General features: G+C 39.7%; 1 protein-coding gene across 1 annotated transcript in view; it reads left to right on the top strand.

Annotated features, from left to right (window-relative positions):
- The window catches only part of Gpm6b (glycoprotein M6B), a 134,430-nt gene that overhangs the window by 35,518 nt on the left and 72,316 nt on the right, over positions 1 to 26,596 (top strand). The gene's annotated exons all lie outside the window — the stretch shown is intronic.

Genomic DNA, 26,596 nt, shown 5'->3' with positions numbered 1-26,596 from the left:
AAGCTGTGCCTAGGAGATGGTTGCATTGGCAGGGACACTCTTGAAACTCTTTTAAATGTCAAAATTCAGCTAGCAAGACAACTGCCACAGTCTGGGACATACCCTTTTGCTTGAGTTCCAGAAAAAAAAATATCCTATCATCCTCAAAAGGTATACTAGACAGGAGAATCAAAGAAATGTTCATTTTCCTTAGCCCTGAAATGAAATATTTCATAGGTCCACAATTTGCTACCCAGGTCTAGAGGACAACTGAGAAAGAAAAATGCCCAGTGCATGGTAGGCAGAATTTTCTGCCTGTGGACATTCACAAGGCTGCATTGTGGAAACAGAAGCTGCTCAAATTGTTCATTGTTCAGTGGCTCCAACTTTGGCAGCCAGAAGTAAATTCATTATGCAGTGATTGGCATACTTTTCTTCTGTTTATTTCATGCCATGGGTACAGAAATACATTCTGTGCTCCTTGCAACCTGTTGCTTTGCCTCTTGCTGTTGTTCTGGCCTGCCTCTCGCCTTCCATTCCTCCTGCTCTGGACTTCCAAAGCTTGGACACAAGCAGACCTGTGCCTGCGTGCCTGAACGGGTGTGCAATGGGAAGGTGGATGCATTTCCTCCAACTTCAAGCAAAATATGCTTTTTTCCCCTACATCTGGGCAAGTGAGGCAGCCAACAGGTATTTATTAAGCACCCACAGAGTGCAGAGCAGTGTACCCAGCCTTTGGGAGACTGCAAGGTCACATAAATGTCCATAATGATCAACATATGTACTTCTCCCTCAGCGTTTCCACCCTGAACCTGTGCTCTCCTGGGCTTGGAGGAGGGAAATTGAAAAGCAGCTCTTGCAAAATGACTTCTTACAACTTTTGTTTATGTTGAAATTGCTTCATACAGCTAGAAAATCAGATGAGCGTGACTCTTCACAAGTCAAGGAGCTATTTTTTTAAAATAAGTTCTGAAGCAGTTTCTCTAACCAGAAAGTGCATTTTGGAGATCTTCTTACCATGCAGATTCTGATTCCTGTGTTTGTAAGCAACCACTGTCCAGGGAAGGGAGGCTGCAGATCCGGGGACTGCCATACTTGATTACTGCGCATGTGCAATCAGTGGGGCTCAGTGGTGGCTCCATCTTGGGATCATCTGGGGAGCTTTTAAAACCACTCCTGCTCTAGCCCCATCTCAGAAGATCCCAGATAACTGTTCTCGATTATGGCATGGGCAAAGGCTGTTTCAAGTCTCTTTAGGTGGTGTGTGTGTGTGTGTGTGTGTGTGTCTGTGTGTATGTCTGTGTCTGTGTCCTGTGCCTTGAACTCAGGGCCTGGTAACTGTCCATGAGCCCAGTCTCAAGAGATCTGAGGATCATGATTCATAACCAGCCTGAGCAGGAAAGCCTATGAGACATCTTACCTCCAATTAACCACCAAAAAGCCTGACATGGAGCCACAGCTCAAGTTGTAGTGAACAATCTGAAGGATAGCACCTAGACTGTGAGTTCAAGACTTAGTATTGGTATGCACACACGTACACACACACACACACACACACACACACACACACTATGATTCCTTGATCATAGGCCAGACAATAATATCATAGGCTCACCTGGTTTCTAAAGTGAGATTGCCATTCTGCTTCATGTCCTCATTACACGCAATACTTTTCCTTTGTAGCACTATGGCTAGCATTTGGGGGATTGAATGATATACTGCCCTATCATAGTGTTAGCACCATGACAGTGAAGGCCAAATCTGCTTTTGTCTCCATGGTATTTCCCAGATGTCCAACAAGCTTCCTAGGATTTATCAGGAATTCCACAAATACTTATTGATTAGATGGGTTTACTAGCAATGCTCAAGTTAGCCTCCCCAGGAATAGGAGTCTGCTAGTATCCTCCTGTTAAAAATTCCCTAACATCTGTCTTCTAGCCTGCTGAGTTATAGGATGAAGAGATTGTGCTGGTCCTGGGGCATGGACTCAGGGCCTGGCCACTGTCCCTGAGTCTTGTGCTCAAGTTTAGTGCTCTACCACTTGAGTCATAGCTCTACTTCTGGCTTTTTGGATGATTAATTGATGGTTAGTCACGTGGGCCTTCCTGCCTGGGCTGGCTTCAAATCATGATCCTCAGATCTCAGCTGGATTAGCTAGGTGTGGGCTTCTGGTGCCCGGCAGTTAAGTACTTTTTGTATGATGTTACTTTTAGGTTTAGGTTAGAGTCAGCTGGAGTAGTTTTATGCCAACTAACACCTGGGTCAATCTCCACACAGATTCAGATTCTATTTATCTGGTGTGGAATCCTGTATCAGGCATTTAAAAAAGGTCCAGACAGTGCTGATGTGCCCCATATACCACTGCTGAGAGCCACCACCTTGCTTCTCAAAGCATAGTGTCAGTACTAGCAGCAGCATTGTCATCTCAGTAGTTTGGGAGAAATACGGAATTTGGGTTCAAGGATCAGAAACTGCTTTTTAAACAAGTCCCAGGTAAATGGCTTGAATAGTAAAGTCTGAGAATCCTACAGCTTCCTTTGCTGCTAATGGGGAACGATTTCAGTTCGCCTGGAGAACTGTTCGCTCCAGCATGAAGGAAGGCGTTGTGTATTTGTGGAGGCCTGAGAGAGATCTGCAATGTAAACATAGTTCATAGAGAAAGAGGTATTGTTATTGTCAGAATCAGTTGTGATTCTATTTTAGATAATTGGTTTTGGAGACAAAAGGCAAAAAATACTCCCTCTCCTCTTCCCTCCCACCTCCCATTTCATTTCTAGTCCCATTTTTTTTAAAACCACCACCAAATAGAACATGAAGAAAAGGGGCACAGAAAGTTATAGGAATGAAATAGATCAAAGAATCTTCTTATACCATATAGAAAAAAAAATTAAAAGACCAAGTGTCATCTTTTTCTTCCAGAGAAAAGAATGCATTTCCTGTTTGCCTTCACAGAGAGCCTCAGCATAATAGTTCAGTGTGTGCAGAGCTGCTGAACAAAGAAGGGAGAAATGGCTAAGAGGACAGAGTTGGAACTGCCAAATATTGGCTCAGTTAGAAGCCATGTGACAAATGTAGCCCTTGATTTCAATTACCAGTGCAAAAGAGAATCGTGCAAGTGTTTCTCTAGATCTTTTGTGGTTTTGCGTGAAAGAGAAAGGAAAGTAATTAAATTTACCTTCCAGATTTATATGTGTGTGTGTGTGTGTGTGTGTGTGTGTGTGTGTGTGTGTCCCTACTGGAAGATCTGTCATGACTTGAAAGCATTTTCCTAGACCAAGCTTGCACCCAAATGGCTTTCTGCAAGAAAGCAGGCTTTACAAGAATACCTGGCTGCATAAAGAAATACAAAACCCTTTGTGTTGCTTGTGCTGTATTGAATGTTGATGTAGAATGTTGATGTGAGATGCTACCAGAATCACAGAAAAACAGTCTTTGGGTGCCGAAAGAGTTTTTAGAGGTCACCTCATTTAGTTGTGTTCAATCTGAATTTCTGGCTCCATCACACCTGTAGAATATAAAGCCTGCAATTAGCACCAGCGACCTAATGCGAGTCTTTTCATACCAACTAGGACACAGCAGAGTGGCAGGAAGAGTGGAGAGGAAGTTATTTTAGAACAAAAACCCCTCAGAGGTTGGAATATATCCAGTCTTACTTCTCAAGTGACATTGTCGGTGGAAATCTACTGCATTGGGTTCCACTCACAGGAATTTCATAGTTCCAGGGTCCAGCCTGGCTGGGGGCTGCTCTAATGTACAGCCAATATTGAAACTCACCTCCTTACACTCCACTGCCCTATCCGTGTCTCCCTGTCCTCTGCCCATCTCTGGGAAGGCAAGATGAGTGTGGATGGAAAGTGACCAGTGCACTCTCTTAAGGGACGGGTGGGGCCCTCTTCCTGCCTGTGTTTCTAGTGTAATAAAAAACGGTGGGAGAGAGTTTCATGGTACAACCTCCCGCAGCTTTAAGTGTGTGTTCACCCAACTGATGAGCTGAACCCTCCCTTCTGTTCCCAACATCATTGGAGTTAGACTTCCTCCTCTGTTCCCAACATCAGAATCAGAAAGCATTTATCCATGGTTGGATTGGCAGGCGTAGGGCAGCAGTTAAGTTACTGAAAAGATGAAGGTCACTATTCCAGGGGATATTTGTACCTTAGCTCTCAGCTTCGTGCATCAAGTGGAGAGTGAGAGCTTTTCTATGGTGGCATCATTTCCTTTTATTCAGTAGTGACTTCAGGTAGAGAGAGGCAGAGCCCAGATCTATGTTGGTGGTCAGGCACTTTAGAGCTGGAGAAGCAATGATTTCAGCAGCACAATCAGAACAGAAGATATGCTGGAATCTTCTCACAAAGGCAGAGGGGAAATGCTGTAAAATTCCAGGACAGAGGCCCAGGATGACAGGATTATATAGGAACTCTATCCCTTCCATGCCTCATAATGTCAACAGTGCTGGGAACTTATAAATACTACCAATGTGTGGAAGCATTTTTCACATGCTCCACGAACACAGCTACATCCTGATATATACACTACTCTAAACATAAGATGAAGGAATGCAGTATTTACAGAGAAGTTTTGCAGATTTCTTTGGAGAAAAATGCGGAGGACTAGAAAGAGATCAATTCAGTTCCTACAATCTTGGGTTAAATTAATCATTGATTAAATGTGGAACTTCTGGATGAGATCTTGCATTCTAATTCATTAGCTTAAGTTTGAATACATTTATTTCACTGCATATATAGAATACTAATTTCAGTGAAGTCTTTATCATACATAATCCAGAAATCAATAAGCATTTTATGCTTATGAGTTATAGAATCAGGAGAAGGAGGTAGACTACAAGGTCAGAATTTCACTTCTGTTTCTAATTTAACAAATTACAGGTATATCACGGATGCACACACATAAATTTTTGTCCTTCGTGTTCTGTATATTTTAGCTCTTTTAAATGACAGCTTTTTTTTTTTTCTTTTTGCCAGTGCTGGGGTTTAAACTCAGGGCCTCATGCCCGCTAGGCAAGCATTCTACCTCCTGAGCCATACCCGTAGCCCTTTTTGCTTTATTTTAAAGATAGGATCTTGCTTTTTTTTTTTGTCCAGGCTAGTGTGTGGATCATGATCCTCCTATTTATTCTTGCCACTATAGGTGGGATGAGAAATATAAGTTACCAGTGTGCTAAAAAAAAAAAAAAAAAGGAAAAGGTCAAGAGATGTGTGTGTGTGTGTGTGTGTGTGTGTGTGTGTGCTATGAAGCCATTGTGGTTACTTTTGAAAGCAATGTATGTGAAAAATGAAAATAACTAGAAAATCCTACCTAATATCAGACAAGCCTCTTGCTTTTCTGCTCACTGCAGTCAAGTGACTATTGATTGCACCGTTTAGCTCTATATATCACTACTCTTTCCAGTTGCTAGCAGCTATTCTATTCTCTATTTTTATATGATCAACTTTTTACCTTCTATGTATGAGTGAAAACATTTAGTATTGACTTTCTGTACGTGGCTTATTTCACTTAACATCCTCCAATTCTATCCTTGTTATTGCAAATGACACACTTAAGTTTTTATGGCTGAATAATACTGCATTGTGTGTGTGTGTGTGTGTGTGTGTGTATGTATGTGTATGTGTATGTGTGTGTGTGTTAATTATTTTCCAGGAAGCAAGAGAAGACATCTACCATGTAGAATTACAGATGATGGCAGTAACTTTCTATCCTAATACACCTTGCTGTCCATCTAGAATGTCCCCTTTAGAGGATGAAGAACAAATTGTGATGTAAGACAAAGCAAATGTAAAACAATCCTAAGTTCTTTCAGATATTAACTGAGTTCTCCCAAAAAGCTTCAGAAACAGGGGGATTTGACAAGAACCCAGAGCTAGAGTTTCCTCAGGGTGCCTGATCAACCCAGAGTGAGAGAATACAGCGGAGTTTGGAAGTAGCTGGGGTTGGATGGGCAAAGCAAAGAGTTGCTTTGCATGGAGTATGGCCAGGGAAATGGCTTTTCCTGCCCTGTGACCCAGAGCCTTGAAATGACATTGAAATAAATACACAGCTAGAAATTGGGTACCCTAGGGAATAGCCTTGCCTGTATATACATATGGACTTCAAAACTCTTTGGAGTTGAGATGATGTTCCCAAGTTACTCCAGTGGCTTGTCCATTATTCTAGGGGTGACACAGAATCATGGCATGTGTGTAATGTCATGCTGAATGCTGCCAGGCAATAGGTGTGTTCCTGTAGGTCATACACACTTTATCATGCAGGCTGCGTTCCTCTGGGTTCCTAGTTGTTCTCTTGTTCCCTGTGACCAGCTATTATAGGTGCATATCCTATATCTTGAGCTTGCACAAGCTGGCTTTCATGATCATAAAAATAGGCCATTTTGACAAACTGATTGTTCCACACCACCGCAGACTATGCTGCTGGATCCATTTCTGCACAGCTATATCTTATTGATCCCTGTGATCATTTCTCCTGAGGCAGAGATTTTGGTGCTATTTCTGGTTACCCAATATGCCATGAATGTGGGATTAAGTAGGTTAGTCACAGAGTATTTGCATGTAGAAAATGGGGGGAGGGGCATGTTGTGTTGGGAATGGATCCCAGGACCTCGCACTTGCGGGTCAGGTATTCTATCACTAAGCCACACCCAAGCCCTTCATTTAGAAAATATATTGACAATTGAGATTTAAAATTTTGAAGACAAAGATGAAGACATCTTCTTTATTTAATTGGTCTTCCTTGATGAATAAGCCATCAACAATATATCAATACCTTCCAAAGGACATATACTCATGGGCTCATGGGTGATCTAGAGGTAATGTAGAGCCCAATCTGTGTCTGTGAGCTGTAGAGACTTGAGCATGGCCATGATGTGTTCCTTATGGCTTCTTCCTTGATCTTTGCTTAAGAAAAGTTTTCCCATAGTGGCTTATAATGTTCTTTTCTTCCCATATAACAGATCACTCTAACTGATCATGGCTTTTTGTTGGTCCTGTGGCACTTTTCTTTTCTTTTTAGTTTTATGATGGTAAAATATAACCTAAAAGTCACTGTTAAAGTTTGAATATGAAGTGTCCACACAGACATATGTGTTGAACATTTGGCTGCCAGAAGGTGGCACCCTTTTTAGAGGTTGTGGAAACTTTAGGAGGTGGAACCTCTCTGGAGGAAATAGGTCCCAGGGGGCATGTTTTTGAAGGTTACACCTGGTCTCTGTGTTTCCTCTCATTCTCTGTTTCCTGGCTGCCTTGAGGTAAAGAAGCTCCTCTACCACATTTCTGCCCCCATGATATTCTGCCTCACCACAGGCCAGAGCCAAAGGAATGTGGTCTAAACCTTCAAACTGTAAGCAAAATAGATCTTTCCTACCTTAAGTTGTTCCTGACAGGTGTCCACAACCACTATAGAAGAAATGAACACGTTTAACCACTGTAACCATTTTAAAGTAATAATTCAGTAGCCTCTAGTACATTTTCAGTGTTGTGCAAGCATCAGCAATGCAGTACCAAGACATTTTCATGATCCCAAAAAGGGCAGTCCTTCCTTGTCCTTCCTCTCCTCCCAACCTCTTACAGCCACCAGTCTGCTTTCTGTCTCTAAATTTGCTTATTCTGGGCATTTAATATGAACAGAATCATGCAATGTGTGGCCTTTCTTGTCTGGCTTCTTATATTCAGCATCATGTTTTCAATATTCATCCAAATTGTATCATATTACTATGCCATTCCTTTTATGGTTGACTGGCTAGACTATTGTGCTGATAGACCACATTTTATTTGTTGATTTATTAGATGATGGACATTTGGGCATTTATTTCCACCTCTTGGTTATTGTAAAGAGTGCCATATCACATGCATCCCAGTTTTTGTTTGAATCCTTGTGTTTAATTCTTTTGCATTTATACCAAGAAAACATAATTGTTGGGTCACATGTAACTGGATATTGTGGCCTTTTGCTCATGCCACTTCTCTATGATATATCTGCTTTCTTTCAAACCCCTGTTGGGAATTGCCTTCATCTGGATTCCTTTCCCTGATGGTTTCCTGCATTTTCTCATGGCTCACCTGGGCATCCTTGAGAATTCCCTAAATACTCCATGTTCTGCTCTTCCTGGAGAAACTCTACTTCTGACTTTTCATCTCTGTATTTGTGTTGTCCCTATCTCCTTTGACTTCCTTCCTTCCTTCCTTCCTTTCTTCCTTCCTTCCTTCCTTCCTGCCTTCCTGCCTTCCTGCCTTCCTTCTTTTCTTTTTGTCCTGGTACTGGGACTCAAACTCGGGGCCTCATGCTCTTGTTTGGCTTTTTTGCTCAAAGCTGGCACTCTACCACCTGAGCCATACTTTCACTTCCTCTCCTTTGTCTTTGACCATGTTTGTTCTACCTGCATGCAGCTGTCAGCTTCTCAAGGACAAAAATGGATATAATTGTTTGTGCTCAAAGGCAGTTGTTACTATTTTTGCCTTTGTATTGTTCAGTTATTCTAGTAACAAGTAGAATTACAGAAATAGATTGTGGGGCCTAGGGGACAATAGAGCTCAGTGTTGGAGTGCGTGCTTAGCATGTAGGTCCTGGGTTCCATCCCTAGCATCAGTAATGAAAGAGAGAAAGAGAGAGGAAATAGATTGTAATTTTATTAATCATCAAGCCTAGACATTCACTGACATAGACACAAAAGAGTCAGCTTAAAAAAGAGAAATACAACAGGAAGACAGGAAGAGGGCTTGAAAGGAAGGACTATTATATATAGGGTACAAACAGAAATTTCAGAATAACAGTGTTACGTTTGATCACATTTACTCTTCATAGCAACCACGTGAGGTATATTCTATTAAAATTTCCACTTCAATGCAAGGTAGTACACAGGGAGCTCAGAACCACACAAGCAGTTAGGGTAGCAAAGTCAAAACCTTTGTCCCCAGAGTCTGTGTCTTGGACCGCTCTTCTACTCAAACCTCATGGCCCTTTGAGGAGGGTAAATTTAAGGTGTTTCATCTCATCACAACAAATCCTAGGTCTTTGAATACAAAAACATAGGACCTGTTGAGTATACTCAGGGTTTAATGAGTATTTGTTGAATCTAATTACCAAGGATTATGCCAAGTAGCCGGCATTACAGGTGTATGCCAACTATACTCAGTGAAAATGTAGGCTCTTTTTTTTTAAAGAAAATGTTTCATTTTATTCTTAGAATAAGCTTTATTCTTCATTTGAATATGTTTACAAGATGTAAAACCAAAGGTTTTGACTGCCTCATAATGTCTTTCTTAATCTCGTACTTTTAAAATAAAAGTAGCATTAATATATCCATTATATGGCTGGCAGTTCAAGTTGAAATGTGTCTGCACAATGTGTATGATTAAATATTCTCATATGTTGCTGTGTGGCGTAAGAAAAGATGACAGGGTGGGTTTTGTCATTTAAAGTAGACCAGCCCTTTTTTTAAAAAAAGAAAATGTTGTATTTAACTTTTAAAAGACAAAGTACAGGGCTGGGAAGGTGGCTCAGTGGTAGAGCACTTGCCTTGCATGCATGAGGCCCTGGGTTCAATTCCTCAGCACCACATAAGCAGAAAAAGCTGGAAGTGGTACTGTGGCTCAAGTGTCCCTGAGCTGAAGAGCTGAGGGACAGCACCCAGGCCCAGAGTTCAGGCCTCCACGACTGGACCTCCCCCCCCCAAAAAAAGACCAAGTACAGCTTAATGAAATGAGAATATGTTATTTTGACTATGGGGTGGGCAAAGGACAGAAAGATACTTCAGACACATTCTAAAAGGAAGTGCACTTTAGATATAAATATTTGGTTTCTAATCACTCATCAGGCAAAAATTATAACCCTTGAGTCATCAAGATCCTTTGAGTACATCTTCATGACACATACATGGCACATACCATTGGAGGGAGGTCTTGGTGTATGGCCTGTTAATTGGCCTGACTAACCCCAAGTTTGTCTTATAAAGGCTAGAATACTACCCCTGCCTCCCGTGTTCTGTGTGTCTGTTGTCCCAGAAGATAGATTGTTGGGCTAAAGCATCTCCATGATTTCCAAGCATCCCACACAGTATTGTTTACTTAGACTCTATTAACCACTTTGGAATCTCTTTAGAATTAAGGCAAGAAATGCCCCCAGAGTCCCAGAAGGGGGAAAATGTGGATTATTTTATGTGCAAATCAATAATCTCTACTTCATGGAACTGTGTAGTGAATTGCTTTATTGAATAAGTGTGAGAAAGAAAAGATACTGGTTGTCCAAGAATGCTATTGCCAAACATTTGGAAACAAAATCTTTTCTGTGGAAATAGCATACATTACTTTCTGTGCCATGGAATTTCCCCTCATTTGACCCAACGGGTAAAGGAAAACTCTTATGCAACCATCATATTTTAGAACTTAATCTTTTGTATGTAGGCTGGTTAATAACGAACAACAGACAATTTTATCTAAGAGGATGACTAAGATCCTGTATTTTGCTTCTTGTGAGAGCTGATTTACATGTCTCATTCATGTTCTATTAACAGAGTTCTCGGAAATAAATCCAAGTTAAACTTAAGACTTGTTTTGGAGCTGAGTTAAAAGTCCTGTAGTTATATTCAGTTGTGGAGATTACCTTCCAAAGGCAAAAATAGAATAAACTTCATCAGTTTACTCTACTGAGATGTTAGCATTTCATTTTTAAAGTCTAGCAGTATTCAGCTGTTGTTAAAAGTGAATTTCAACACAATGTGATAGTGAACATTATTTAAATTGCTCTTTTCTGTTGTATCTCTAAATGCACACTTACAATACAAATACTTATGAAGAGCTACTCACTTTCTGGAAAATTCTTTACCCAAATTAAATCTTTCTCTGTTTTTTGATGTTACACCCAGAGATGAAATGGAGGAAATTTATAGGATCTAAGAATTTAAAAAGAGATGCTGTCTAGGTACTTGTGTACATAATTTCCAATCTACTTATTAGCCCTTTCATACAGTTACTGGATTAGTTGTTACAGAAGTGCACATCAACATCTGATATCTGGATTCGTTTTTGTCATTGTCAATGTAAGCCATAAATGATTTTGGGGGGTAAACACATCATTTGTAATTACATTATATACATACCCACTAGACTTGTCACCTCATTTCCTTTGCCTCCACATTGAACTCATGCATTAATGCATTTGGTTCCTTAGACTCAGATTTAGGATACAAAGTGTGTCCCCATGACATTCACCTTTTTCAATGTCTCCTCATTTTTGTGACTTGTCAAGTTCTTTGGGCATCTGATGATTTTGTCACAGAATGGGTAGGATTCACTTCATAGCACCATGACATCCATAGAGTTGATCAAGGAAATGTTGATTTCATTGGCACCATTGATAAGCCTACTAAAGTAAGGAAAGACCAACTCCAATCACTAGAGTAATGAATACTTTCATCACCACTTCCATACTCAGCTTTGAGACTTGCTGGAAACTAACCTCACTCAAAGGTTCTTTCTTCCACCTTTGCAAATACCTTGTTGTGGTATATGATCTTATTTGTTAATTAGATTAAGAGACACCTAGGAGAATAGTAAAGCACACATCTGGATGTGTCTGTAAGGCATTTCTAGAGTTAATTAACTAAGGGATAAGACCTACTTTGAATGCAAGTGGCCCCGTCCAATAGACTAGAGAGCCAAATGAAATATGGAGAAGGAAGCCCACCTGCACAAGTATTTTCTCTCTGCATCCTGTCTGCTATGTGAACAGCTTTGTTTCACTTAGCCCTCTCTACCATGATAGGCCCAGAACCAAGGGAGCTAAGTGACCATAGACTGAAACCCTGAGGCAAAATTAATCATTTCTAAATCATTTTGCTCAGGTATATTGTCATAGTGATGAAAAACTGGTTAACACACTTGTCAAAATCCAAATAGTTCATGTCCAGAGAATTCCCTCAGCTTAATGTCTAACCTCATCAGAAGAAAGCAGGAAAGGCTGATTTTGCCTTTAGTGATCACTGTATCTTCCCCTAAGTACTCACAATCTGTTCTCGACTCTTGACTAGGATATATGTCAGATTAACCAGTCTATGGCTTTTAATGAATATATGTCCTGTCCACTCTTGGAAATTGCAAATACATCTCCCTGACTCCATTTATATTACATGAAAGGATTTAGTTATTTTATCTTCAAGTTCTTCAAATGTCTGGGGCTGTAATTTGTCTTCCTAGCAATGCTTGAATTCATTTAGAATGTCTTCTCATCAGTTTGGACCTCAGTTCCATCCTCCTACAATTACTTTTCCACTTCTTTTCTGGTGAAAAGTCATTGTTATTAAAGAAACTAGATACAGAATAAAGTTAAGAAGATAATAGGATTTTCTTTTACCTGTTAGAATTGAAACATTATCTCATAAACTTAGCCCATTAATTAATAATTGATTAATTAATTAATTTGAAGACAGGATGTCACTATTTAGACCCAGATTAGCCTCAAACCAACAATTATCCTGCCTTTTGAGTGCTGGGCATGTACATAGTACTGAGTTCTCTTTAGTCGGTTTTTCTTATGAAGTTATGAGCTGCCTTACAGTTTAGAAAATGCTTTCATGTGGATGAGGTCTTTCATTCTGTAGTCAGCGATTTTACTGTCTGCATTTTAGAAATGAGGAAACAACATTGAACTTCTATTTAGCGACCTGGAACGTCAATTAATCTGTTCGTGACAAAACTGGATGTCTGACATTCTGTACTTCAAAAGATTTGAAAGCTTACCTTTCTAACTTTTTTTAAGGAATTACCAATATTTTATCTTATTGTGAACATACTGTACAGAGGGGTTACAATTACATGGGCAAGATAATGAGTACATTTCTTATCAAGCATTGTAGCCTCCTCCTTTGTTTCCCCTTCCCATCCCTTCCCATCCTCCTCCGGCCCCACCTTTCTAACTTAATTCTTTGAAATTCTTGTTTGTCCTTTGATTCATGCCATTCTCACTATTCACGTGTATGTGGCATGAGAAGGGTGATTCCCACAAACCATTCTAACTTCCTGTTTTTCTCATTTGCCTTTCTGTGCAGCTCTTTGGTGAATATAACTCCAGAGCAGGATTTCAGGATCGCTCCAGTTTGCTAAAGGGTTTTCCTTTAAAATGTTTGGCCCTGGTAGCAAATTCATTTATTTGGAAACCATTAGAAAATCCTCAAGTAAAAATTACTCCCTTCTGTGTGCTTTGGTACATGCCCCTACCATCTGGCATGAGAAATATGCCTTACCAAGTGAGTAAGTATTTGGTGTAGTGCAGGAGTCTCCTTATCTACCTTCTACAAGAAGAAACTGGTGGTTGTGCTAGGTTGGCAAGGACATCTGCAATTATTTTTAGGATAATACAATTATTCATTTATTTTTATTTTATAGTTTTTCAAGTTATCTTTAGTTGTACAAAGGGGGTCCAGTTCAAAATATCAGTTCATGAGTACAATGCATCTTGAGCCACAGATAATCAGCTATTCATTTTTGCTAAATAAGATTCTCCATCGGTAGGTACTGGTGGTTCATACCTATAATCCTAGCTACTCAAGAAGCTGAGATTTGAGCATCACAGTTTGCAGAATCTTATCTCCAATTAACTAGCAAAAAGCTGGAAGTGGAGCTGTGGTTCAAGTGGTTGAGTGCCAGCCTTGAGCAAAAAAAAATAAAAATAAAACTAGCAGACAATGCCCAGACCCTGAGCTCAAGCCCCAGAACTAGCATTTTTTTAAACGGATACTCCATAGATCTTCACCAATTTATTGATATTACTTTGCATGTCATTGGAGAGAAGCTGAAGGCATCCATTCTTTGAAATTTGTTAAATCTTCCTGATTTCTTTTCTACTTCAAAGTACAGAATTAAGGAACAGATGATCATTTTATCATAGCTTATTGGTTCCATTTACAGAGTCTTTGCCTTCACTAATATCTCACTGTTTTCCACAAAGGAATGGACTTCAGTCTGACATCTTTTTCTTGTCAGTTTGAGAGATAGTAAGATGCCATAAAGAACTGCTTTAGTAAAATACTGGTTATTACATATGAAACAGCAACATGAATATATGTCTCTGGTTTCTTTCACCATTTCATTTCAGATTTGAAAAAAAAAAACAGACAAGGATGGACAAAAGGAAATTATTCCTTTATTGTTTTGCCAAAGACCTCGTCTCTTTCCTTACAAAACATCACATATCCTGGAGTTTTGAAAACTGCTATAATTATCACAAGGCAGCTCATTCTCTGGGAAGAAAGTGAGTGAATTTCCCATTAGGAGATCATGGTTAAAACAACCAATCGGTGCTGGGACCAAATGTAACTAGCAAGTGTGTTCAAAAGCTGCATTCATTCAAGAGGGTGAAAGAAAACCTTTTTCATAATGAGCCCTGGGAAGCAGCCAGCATGGGAAAAGGGCACACAATTGCCAGTTTGGCATCTGAGTAACTCCTACCAGCTTGCATTCATTTGTGGTATTATAGCTTTTGTGGCTTTTCTCTGGGGCTGAATCCCCTGTGTCTTTAAGCAAGATTTCCACGTCTGTTTTTTTTTTTTTTTTTAAGGACTGTGCATAATCTTACGGTAATCTACCATTTTTAAAGGAAATGGAAACAATTACTATGTCCTGAGTGACTGAAATGGAAGTTAGTAAACATTTCTTTCAAATGTTCTAGCATGTGGACAGGACATCTGTGCTTAGGTAGGAATGAGATGGACTATGATTGTGTGAAATTTTCTGTATTTTTTGTGGTGTTTTTCAAGGGTTGGCTCTCTCCGACGTTTTTGATGAAATTAATTATGGAATATACAAACATATATAAATTTCTCTATCATCAGAGCAGAACAGAGAAGAATCCTGAAGATTCTACTTGCTGCCCCCAAATAAGATACAAAATGTTGCTGGGATTGAGGGCATGGAAAGGGAAATTATTTTAAGGCTCTTTATGGCTTTGTATGATTATGTTAACTTTTAAAGTTTACTTCCACAAATTAAATCAGAAGTGCAAGACATGCAATACCTCTCTGGACAGTGTGTGTGTGTGGGGGGGGGGGTAATAAATTTTCTCATTGGATAGTTTCCAAAAGCTCTGTACTGGACAGTCATCGCTTGCTATCTGAGGATGATTGCCCCCAGGACATTCTCAGATACACCTCAATCTGTAAATGCTCAAGCGCATGGGATCTGCATACAACTCTTCCCAGAGACTTCAAATAATCTCAAAGTCACTTTGAATACCTACTATGAGGGGAATACTGTATAAATAGGGGTTATCTTATTTGATGAATAATGACAAGAAAAGGCTGAATGTGTTCAGTATGATATGTTTAGAATATTCTCAATCCTTTATTTGGTGAATCTGTAAAGAATGAACTTATAAATACATAGAATTGATTATACTTGTATTTTTTATTTTATTAATTTTTTGTGTTGGGATGAGGACTTGAACTCAAGGCCTCATGCCTGTTTGACCTTCTTGCTCAAGGCTCACACTCTACCACTTAGGCTATGCCTCTAGTTTTGTATGAGGTCTGGCACCTTTCTGCTGTAGTTGGCTTTTAATAATGATCCTCCAGGTCTCAGACTTTTAAATAGCCAGTATTATAGGTATAAGCTATTGGTGCCCAGCTTGTGCTTTTATTGGTTTATTAGTACTGCTTTGTGGCATTTGTAATGGCTACCTATCTAGCATGCTACTCTTATCATAATCCTATCATTTAATGGTATAAAAATACTGTCTGAGATTTACAGCAAAGACCCACGTATTGATTTTTTTTAAGTTGCATTGTATAAGCCAGGTGCCACTTACTCATGCCTATAATCCTAGCTACTCAGGAGCTGACATCTGAAAATCATAGTTTGAAGCCAGACTGTACAGGAAAGACTGTGAGACTCTTTTTTTTTTTGTCAGTTGTGGGGCTTGAACTTAGGTCTGGGCACTGTTCCTGAGCTTCTGAGCTCAAGGCTAGTGCTCTACCACTTTGAGCCACAGCACCACTTCCAGTTTTCTGTTGGTTAATTCAAGATAAGAGTCTCATGGACTTTCCTATCTGGGCTGGCTTTGAACCTCGATCCCCAGATCGCAGACTCCTGAGTAGCTAGGATTACAGGCATGAGCCACTGGATGCCTGGCGTCTGAGACCCTTACTGCCAATTAGCTACTAAAGAATGGAGCTATGGCTCAAGTGGTAAAGCACTAGCCTTGAGCAAAAGACTCAGAAACTGCTCCTTGGCCCCGAGTTCAAGCCCAAGGACATGTAAAAAAAAGCTTCAGGGACCAAGAGTGCTAAGTGATCTGTTATATTCACCAGAAAAAAAAATCACTGATGCCAGTGAGCATCCTGGTGAGTGAAATTCGCTCTCCAGGAGGTAGGCCAATGACCTCTGAGAGAGGGAGGGAGGGATTTGTGCCTTGTCTCATTGTCCTTCCTCATTCAACTTATATCTTGACTGTGTCATAGTCAAATGCAAATGAATTCATCTTTGGTTTTTAGCTTTCAGATACCAAGATCCACTTGATAGGCTTCGTGATTTTTGCCATTATATCACTTTTGCCTTGTCTGTTAACTTGAGAACTTAATTCATGACTCTACCACACACTCTCAATACCCCAAACTTGACTCCCCTGAGTTATGCTAAACCAAATGAACTGGACAGTTGATTTTCATAATTTCCAGGTCATAGGCTTCTGAAAAGCCTGTTGAGAACCTATAACCCATCTCTCTTATACAAATTCAATACAAATGTACGTAGATTTTACCTACCATTTTCCAGGGATTCATAGCCATGAAGCACATTCTATTTTCCATATGTAACTTTTATTTCTGTGTTGATTTTTGTGTTACTATCTGAATATATTACTTTTGTTAATTGAATGTGTCCACTTTTTAAATTAACAAATAATTAGAAGAGCAAGAACCAAAAACCAGATTTATTTCTTATTTGATGAGTACAATATTGCATCCCGAGAGTCATTTGAAAGCACAATATTTATCACTGTTATTGCCAGAAAGCATCCTTGAGAGCCAAAGTAATATTAAATGATTATCAGTTAAAATTTTATCTGAAATATTTTGAGCATACCCTAATGAAACAAAAAAACTTCATGCTGCATGCCAGTGGCTTACGCCTATAATCCTAGCTACTCAGGAGACAGATCTGAGGATCACAGTTCGAAGCCAGCCCAGGCATGAACCTCTGTGAGACTCTTATTTCTAATAAACCACCCCCAAACAGCCAGAAGTGGAGATGTGGCTCAAGGAGCAGAGTGCTAGCCTTGAACAAAAGCAGCTCAGGGAGTTCAAGCCCTAGGACCAGCACACACACACACAAACTCACCTCATTTGTTTACTTGAGGTTGGGTCTTTCTACGTTTCTCAGATTGGTATTGAAGTGCTGGGCTCATGTGATCCTCCTACCTTAGCCTCCTCAAGTAACTGGGACTTACAGGAATGTGCCTCAGTGGCTGCCACCCAGACATATAACAACAAAACAGCTTCTCCCCCCCCAAACCACTTACTTCAACGAAGGAAAAAAATCTTACACTTTGCAAAACTGAGTGACTGTTCCCTTCAGGTAACAATGGATAATTGCCATATCACAAACATTCTTATGTAGCTGTTTTTAAAAACCAAACATCCCCACTGGGAAATGTAGAAATGCTTTGCTTTGCTTAGGCTCTGTGTGGGAAATTTTTAGACTAAATCTTTCACCATCTTAGACATTATTGTAAAATTCTTCTGTATTTTAAAGGATAGTCTTACTCTTCCCAGCAAGGTTTATATCACATTTTTGTGCAGTATTAAAACCCATAAAACTGAAATGAATCAAGGGAAGAGAAAAGAGGTTGGTGGTAGATGGATAACAAGAAACCCCAATAAGGATTATCTTGTTGTTGTTGTTTTTCTTAAATTCTAAGTATAAAAACCACCTGGCCAACCAATAGGATTTTCCTTCAACTCACTATGAAATACTTTTTTCAGTCTGTTAGCACTGAGTGATGTTTCAGTTCTTGTTACTTTTGTAACATTGGTTGCTGAGAGGATAAAGCTTGAATTTCTTTTTTAACCTGGCACGAATGAAGGACAGGGATGAAAAGAGAGCCAAGAAAAGGAATGATGTAGCCAACAAGCATACATTGGTAAGGGGAATTATTCATTTATTTCAGTAGCTGTACATCATTACTTTCAAGCACTATTGAAAACTCTGTGGGTGGTAGGATCGTGTGTGGGAAAGAGCTTAGTTATAATAGCTGACATTTATTGAGCGCTTGCTATTCTAAGCACATTTATATGTATTAGCTCATCTAATCCCCATGACAACCATATGGATTAACAAGGTTCAAATCCTGACTCGTCTACTTCCTTGCTGTATAAGCTTGTGCAACTTCATTTTTAGATGCATTACAACTATCCTTTACAGTTATTGTGAGCATTAAATGAGATGGCAGTTATAATGCATTTATAATTGTCTCTAGTATATGAAAGAACTCAATAAATGATATGAAAAACAATGAAAGTCTATTTATACAAAGACTTAAAAGTAAATGTTCATAGCAGTATTATCACAGTTGCTCCAACTTGGGTGAATATGGTGTGTTTCTGCTGGTAATGGATTAAAAAATAATAGTCATTGTTTACACCACAGATTACTGCTTCATAATGAAAAGGGAAGACATATGAGGCCAGGGAAGGAGTTTGGAGTGGTCATTTTTGTGTAAATGTGACCAAATACCCAACAGAAACAACGTAAAAGAGGAAAGATTCATTTTGGATCACAGTTTCAAAAGGTTCAGTCCATGGCTTCATTCACTTGAGCAAAACATTTCTGGGGCAAAGGAGCTTCTTCACCTCATTGTGGACAGGAAATAGAAAGGGAGACAGAAGAAGGAGCCAGGAACAAAACTACCCTAAGGACCTTCCTTGAGTGACCCTCCTTTTCCAACTAGGTTCCCAAAGTTTTCTAGAAACTCCCAAATAGTGTCTGTAGCTGAGAACTAAGTCTGTAACACCTGAACTTTTTGGAGGGACATTTCAAATCCAAGGCATAGCAGAGATGAGCTATAGACAGGTACTAGGACATGTTTGTAAAGTAGGGGAGTTATCTCAGTATCTTGCGATTTGGTGATTATAAAACTGCATACAACTATTAAATTTTATAAAATTCCACACTTAAAAATGAAGTTTAATGTCTATAAATTATACCACAAAGCTACAAAAACATACTTGCTGCAAATTATAAGGTTGGATAATAAGCCTTTCTTGTATTTAGAGCAAGTGAGTGAAAGTTCATAGAATAGGTGCTATGTTGGGAACTATTGGAATGATTTCAAAACAATATTAATTCAGCTGTTATTGCAACCTTTTCCTGTACCTTTCTACTATGAAAGATACAGAGAATGATGCCAAAGGGACATGAGGTCATCTATATTTGTACAGAAATCATAGGAAGTTGCAGACACATTTTGTATCCTACCCATCAAGAAATCCTATGAGATTCAAGATAAGCTATTACTGGCATCTTAGGACAGACACCCAATTCTGAGGGTGTCCTGAATTTAGGTCTATATACTTGCCCCAGAAATCAGATAAAAAAGTACTGATGGAAATGTAGAAAAGAAATTTAATTAATACAGTCACATTGGAATGATGGAAAGACAGCCACCATCAGTGGACTGGAAGGCAAAATTGTTGCAGCCAGTATTTTTATAACATTATAGCAGACAATTGTGCTGCTCCCTCCCTCAGGGACCACCAGCACTCCCAAAAGCTTAACCTATTCCTCACCGGACCAGACTTCCTAGAGCCAGCTGAAATGATGAGGAAAAAAAAAAACAGCCAACCGACCACCACCAACAACAACAAACTCTTCCCCACTTAGTGCACCAATTCTTGAGGAGGGCATAAAAAGAAACTTCCAAAAAAGCTGGGTACTGGTGGCTCAGGCTTGTAATCATAGCTACTCAGGAGGCTGAGATCTGAGGTTTGTGGTTCAAAGACAGGTTGGGCAGGAAAGACCATTATAGACTCATCTGCAATTCACTACAAAAAAAGCCAGCAGTGGAGTTGTAGTTCAAGCAGTAGAGCACAAGCCTTGAGCAAAAAAAAAAAAAAAAAAGGAAAAAAAAGGTCCAGGGTAGTGCCTAGAGTTCAAGCCCCAGGTCAAACTCCCAAAAAAGTAGCCAAGTATCCAAGATTGAATCACTAGCTGTGGTACTGTGTCTGCCTCCTAGGTAGCTTTATCTTCCTCTTTGCAATGAGCTTTTCTTCTGCTTAAGTTTTTCCACTTTTCCTGGCTTTATTTCTATGCTGTCCAGAGACCAAAGCCCCACTTGCCCTTGCTTGCCTATCAGGAAAATAAGAGAGGATCAAACATCTTGGTCCCATTTGGGGGATAATGACATGAACACTAAGAGAAAAGAAAAAATGGAGTAGTGGATAAGTATACATAATTAAGTAGTCTTGGTCCAACTGTGGTCTAGTTGATCATTATTTAAGTTCTAGTTCAGTGAGTGTGCAGAAAAGAAGTTGTAAACCTTCTCAGTCATCTTTTGAAGGGACAATCTGATACCCACAAGATGAAATACCTTGAAAATAGCTTAATTGCTCTTTTCTTCATACCTTCAGTCTTGAAGGGGGTGAGATAAGTTAGGTAAATTTAGGGCTAATCAACCTGGTATTACCAGTTTGCAGACAGGTACTTGTTAAGTGATTGACATGCCTAAGCTTAAGGCAGAGTAGGAATTTGACCTAAAGGAGATAGAAACCAAATGGAGGTAGAGATGTCAAACTTTGTCTTGCTTTTAGTTACTCATGAGGCATCTGCTGGCTCAAGTGAAGTCAGTGCTCTTTCCAAAGCTATCTCCAAGTCCTTGTTGTAGTCTTACTAAATATTGCGGCAGATCACAGAAATGGGAGTGGGATAGGCCAAGGAAGGCCATGGCAGAGGCAAGATTAAGTATTTGATAGATGTTCTGGAAATAATTTGAGCAGAGAGGTGGAAGCCACAATGTATACTTGAAAATGGCTCGACTGGAGAGTGTTGGGAAGATTCAAGATGGAGGACTTGGAAGTTTGTCACCTTCACAGAGGCTGCAGAGTTTTCCTCATTATCCAGTACTGTGCAGAGCTGGGTTGTACTGGTTCTTAACCTTGATTGTGTCTCCTTTAAGTTCAATATCACCTCAGTTGTTTCCCATTGGATGGCTGTGGTTGAGCATTTACAGGATGAAAATAAACAAATGCCACAGAATCTGATCTCTTTCAAAGCCCAGCAAGATGATAGGGCACTCTTCAGGTTTCTGGCCCCTAGAAGGCAATTATAGTGGATAAAATCACCCACTAATCCTTATCCCTGTATTACTCATACTGTAAGCTTGCTGTACAAAACCTTGCTCCCTTGTTTGTCTATCTCATTAATGTGCAGACTTCAGAAGAGCCAAGAATCTTCTATCGGTGTATCCTAGCACTTACTACTGCACACTATATATTGGAGATACGCTCGTTGGAATAATGAATTTAGGAAATTTCCATTTTAGATTACATGCAATTATCAGACAATCAATGAGCATCCTATTGCATAAAACCAACCCGAGTCTTCCGAAAAGCACTGAAAGAAAGAGAAAAGGTAGCCTTGTGTGGTGTCAGTCATAGGCTCACCTGCTAGTAGGAGAGTATCAGTCTGCCAAACATGTCAGTTTCTTTGTACACTATGAACATCTGAATAGGTTACTATCAGGTTTCTTCCAGGTCTAAGATGCTATGATTTTAAGAGAAGAACCTGGAGAGTTGTGCATTTAAAATCAGAGTTCCTTTATTGTTGTATATTAAGGTGAAATGCTATTTATTACATATACATTTCCTGTTCTTTTGTTTACTTTCTTTACATCACATTCTATTACAGATCATTGATCAGTGAGTGGCATTGACTTAAATTGGCTTATTCTAGCATATTTCTTTCTGCTTGGTCTATAGAAAGCAGAATAATGATGCTGCTTCTCCGCCTCCCCCCTCCCCAGATATCTAAATCATGCTTCTGAGAAACTGAATATGTCTCCTTATAGGGAAAAAAAGATTTTTGCAGATCTGATTAAAGATCTTGAGGTGAAGAGATTATCCTGGATTATCCATCTAGGTGGGCACAATAGCCCAACAAGGGTCATTATAATAAAGGGGCAGGAGAATCAGAAGAGGATGTGAGGATGGCAATAAAGAGGAGAGGGACAGAGATTAGAAATCCTTGGGGGAGGGACATACAAAGCAACAAAGAGATAATCTTATAAATGTGTTAGAAACACATGCATGAAAGAAAAAAACATTAAAATACACATCTAAGGGTTCATTTTCCTGACATCACATTATCTGACCTTTTCCGCTTGACTCATACCTATACTAGATATTGCAAATAAGGGAAACCGTGGGACCTACGTTTCTTTGGGCCTGGCTTACTTCACTTAATATAATTTTTTCCAAGTTTTTCCATTTCCTAACAAATGGGGCAATGTCATTCTTTCTGATGGAGGCATAGAATTCCATTGTGTATATATACCACATTTTCTTGATCCATTCATCTACTGAGGGGCATCTGGGTTGGTTCCATATCTTAGCTATGGTAAATAATGCTGCAATAAACATAGTTGTGCTGGTAGCTTTAGTGTGGTCTTGTTTGTAAACATTAGGGTAAATGCCCAAAAGTGGGATTGCTGGGTCATAGGGGAGCTCTATGTGGAGTCTTTTGAGGAACCTCCATACTGCTTTCCAAAGTGGTTGAACAAGTTTACATTCCCACCAACAATGAATTAAGGTTCCTTTCTGTCCACATCCCCTCCAGCATCTGTTGTTGTTAGAGTTCTTTATAACCCTTGCTTTCACTATATTTGATGTCAGTATAACTTGTGGAGGAGATGGGGAAAAACCAGTTGTTTAAGGATACAGGTGGACCTGTTGCAACAATGAGAAGTACAAGTTGTCATGTCCAAAACGAACTTTACAATGTTGGTGGGGGGGGGGGGGGTGCTGGGGGGAGGGAGGAAGGAGAAGGATTGGGATTAGGGGGGGAGGGGGGAGGCTGGGAAGGGATGTGAAGGATAAACAAAGGAGGAGGCTGCAATGCTTGGTAAGAAATGTACACATTATCCTGCCCATGTAACTGTAACTCCTCTGTACAGTATGTTCACAAATAAAATAAAATTAAATTAAAAAAAAAAAAAAAAAAAAAAAAAGAAATCCTTGGAAGAGTGGCCACTAGAAACTGAACAAGACAAGGAAAAGAATCTCCCCTTGAGCCTCCATTCCCATTTAGACCTGCCTGTAGCTTCATTTCAACCTGTTAAAATTGATTTCAGATTTGGCCTCAAGGATCTAAGAGAATGAATTCATGTTGTTTAAAGCCATTAACTGTACAGATATTTGGCACAGAGCAGCCCTGGGAAACTAGGGGACCAATCTTTCCAGAAGGTATCTACAGTATCCTTTGCCTCAAGGTATATAGGGGACCCCCAGCTCCTGTTGCAATGAAGATTCTGGTGCTAGTCAGCAGAGGAAAGATGGATTTGCAGTTGAATGAAGACCCCTGGTGCTGTGAGATGTGAGGCTGTTGTCTACTCCCCCACCCCCAATGAGCTCTGTGCTTCTCTTCCCTTAATTGCCTTTGGTCAACTTGACTAAAATATTATATCCTGTTGGAGATCCTTAGTTTCTAGCAGCAAACAGAGAATTAGGGAGGAAAAAGTTTCCAGACAAGCCACAAAGACTTGGAGTAGAGCCAATGTGGGAAAAAATAAAAGAGCTGCAATTATTCAACCTGAAGAATAGAAGGCTGAAGGATGATTTAATAATGATATGTGAGAAACTAGAGAGTTAATAAGTGGGAAATGGTGCTTAACTGTTCTTTGTCTCTACTGAGCCAACTAGAGGATAAAATAACAGCAAGAAGAATTTGGGCTTAAGAACTCAGTACTGGCAGGGAAGATTGTGGTTTTCTTTGACTGATAGAATTTTGCAGCTGCAGAGGACCCTGGAATCTATCGGGTTCCATCCCCCATCCCCTACCTCATCCCAGTTGCAAGATGTTGAAATCTAGGCTGAGAGTGACCTCTGGAAGGTCATAAGGAATGGGAGAGCTGAGTAAAACTGTGGCTAAATCTGGTAGAACCAAGAAAAATAAGAAAAGGGGAATATTCAATGTAGCTAGCAGAATAGGGCTAAACTTGAAAGGCAGGATCTCCCTGTAGAGAAAATCTCCAAGCTAGTCATTCCAGAGACAAAGGCCTGGGTAAATTAGGGGATTAAACACTGTGTTACTGGAATTCGTTAAATAACAGTGAAACTCAGAAAGAACTGGGAAACCTGGAAGGTGGTTTGATTTGGGGTGTGATAAGTAAGAAACTTGGAATGTGTTCTGGTAAATGTCAGCTAAACCCTTATTGGGAATGAAACTAAGGGGGAACCTGGAATGTGGTTCTTGCTTCAATTGAAACTGTAATTGTTACTTGTAATTACTAACTGCTGGTTCTGCTTCTGTACACCTGCTTGCCAACACGTACATTGCCACCTGCCCACCTGTTTGTGGCTTTAAAACCCTGCCTTAAGAGAGCTTGGCTGCTGTTCTTTACTGTTTGGATAGTAGGGAACAGTCACCGTGCTGCTAATAAATATTCCTAACCCGATTGACTGAGTGTTGATGACTCCTTTCGCAAATCATGTGTTCGAGTCCCACCAGCCCTGGGAAGTTGGGATACTTCAAGATCATGGTCACCACACCTCATTGAAGATTGTGCTATGCATATAAAGCTTTGGGAGTTGCTTGGTCTTTGACAGTGATTGTAAATTGGGGTTATAAGGTGCCCTTGGTTTTTGTTAGGTTGGTATGTGTGTGCATGTGTACCATGTTCATGAACTTACATTCTTGACATTTGTGTACTTGACTTTGTGTCAGATATTTAGCAATTAATAACATTCTTACTAGCATTTAGAAAATGAACATGCTGAACTCTTCCTAATAGTCAAAAACTAGAAAAAAAATTCAGTACTTTTTATGGGTGGCATGTGCTTGAACTCAGGGCTTGGGAGCTTAGCCCTTTCATTCAAGGCTAGTATTTTATCACTTCAGCCACAGCTTCACTTCTGGTTTTTACTAGTTGGTTGGTGATAATAATCTCATGGACTTTCGGGCCAGGGCTGGCTTTGAACACAGACCCTCAGATTTCTCCCTCCTGAGAAGCTAGGATTACTGGTATGGGCCACAGGTGCCTGGCCTGAATGTTTTCCACAGTAAAAGTGGATAAATCAATTGTGTATTCCTACAATGGCTTTCTATACCACAGAGTAAGTGAACTACTAAACACATTAAACAAAAATAAGTCAGACACAAAGAGAACATTTAAAGAGGTTCCATTTAAAGAAAAATGACAACTGAGCAAATAAACAATTATGTTTAAGGTCAGGGTAGGACTGGATATGGTAGTGTGTGGCTATAATCCCAGAACTCTGGAAGCTAAGGCAGAGGATCATGAGCTCAAGGCTAGCCTGGACTACATAGTGAAGACTCTCAAAACAAAAAACAAAAAAAAAAAAAACAGGACAAAACAAAAATCCACAGCATCCTTTATTTTTCCCCTTATTTCAGCATTTTGTTATTTCTCTTCCCCTCCCCAAATTAGAAACATGTATATACAAGATGCGGGGCACCAGAATCAAATACAGTGACAACAGGGGTTGTACCATGGGGAAGAACATACAAAGAAACAAAAAACATCACATTATAAGTATATTAAAAAGAGGGGGGGGATAAAGAAAGATGTAACAATACTTGATAGGAAATGAACTCATTTCCTTGCTTATGTAACTGTAACCAATCTGTACAGTATCTTTACAATAAAATATATATATTAAGAACAAAAAAAAATCCACAAGGACACAAGATATTTCTGTCTGGATGCATGAGTCTGTCCAATTCGTGAAACTGAGGCTAGGTACCTGCTTCTTGTTGTTTGTGTGTTTTATGTGTATTGTATTTCCATTACAAAGTTTTCTTTAAAATGGAACTTTGAGAAGACAGAAAGAACTTCCTACAAGCCCTTCTACTATTAAACTTTGGAAAAATTTGTTTTATGGGTTATTTTAAGGAATCACAAATATTATAAATAGGGATACTTTTATAGAGTCCCTAAAAATTGCTTGCTTCAGAGAGAAACATCTTGTTGAGAAATTCATATATTGAAAAATCTCACTTTTAAAGGAAAAGAAATGTATTTTGTAGTCTGCATTCTCACTGAGCGGGTAGAACATTCTGTCTTTCATGAAAATCCCTGAAGCCAGTACAGCCCTCCGTTCATTTGTGGCCCCTTTGTCATGCTGCAGAATGAAAGAATGGGGTCATTTTTTAAACACAGCAGCTTGTGATAAATAGTAATTTTGTGAGGAGACAGTTTTGTCATGCCAAGCACATTCCCTTGCGGCAGCGCCTGGAGAATTGCAATTGGGTTCAGATGGTGTGAAGTGGTTCAAGACAAGCAGCCGGCCAATCAGAGCTCATCACCCTGAGCCACAGTTCACTCAGAGCCACGCCCACTTCCTGCCATTGGTGGTATAGCTTCAAACTAGCTGGCTGGCTTACGAGGAATGATT

This window comes from Dipodomys spectabilis, unplaced genomic scaffold (genome assembly GCF_019054845.1).
Source record: "Dipodomys spectabilis isolate Male_0828 unplaced genomic scaffold, ASM1905484v1 ptg000061l, whole genome shotgun sequence".
NCBI lineage: Eukaryota > Metazoa > Chordata > Mammalia > Rodentia > Heteromyidae > Dipodomys > Dipodomys spectabilis.
Note: the sequence above shows the minus strand (reverse complement) of the source record. Positions and strands in the feature narration are given on the sequence as shown.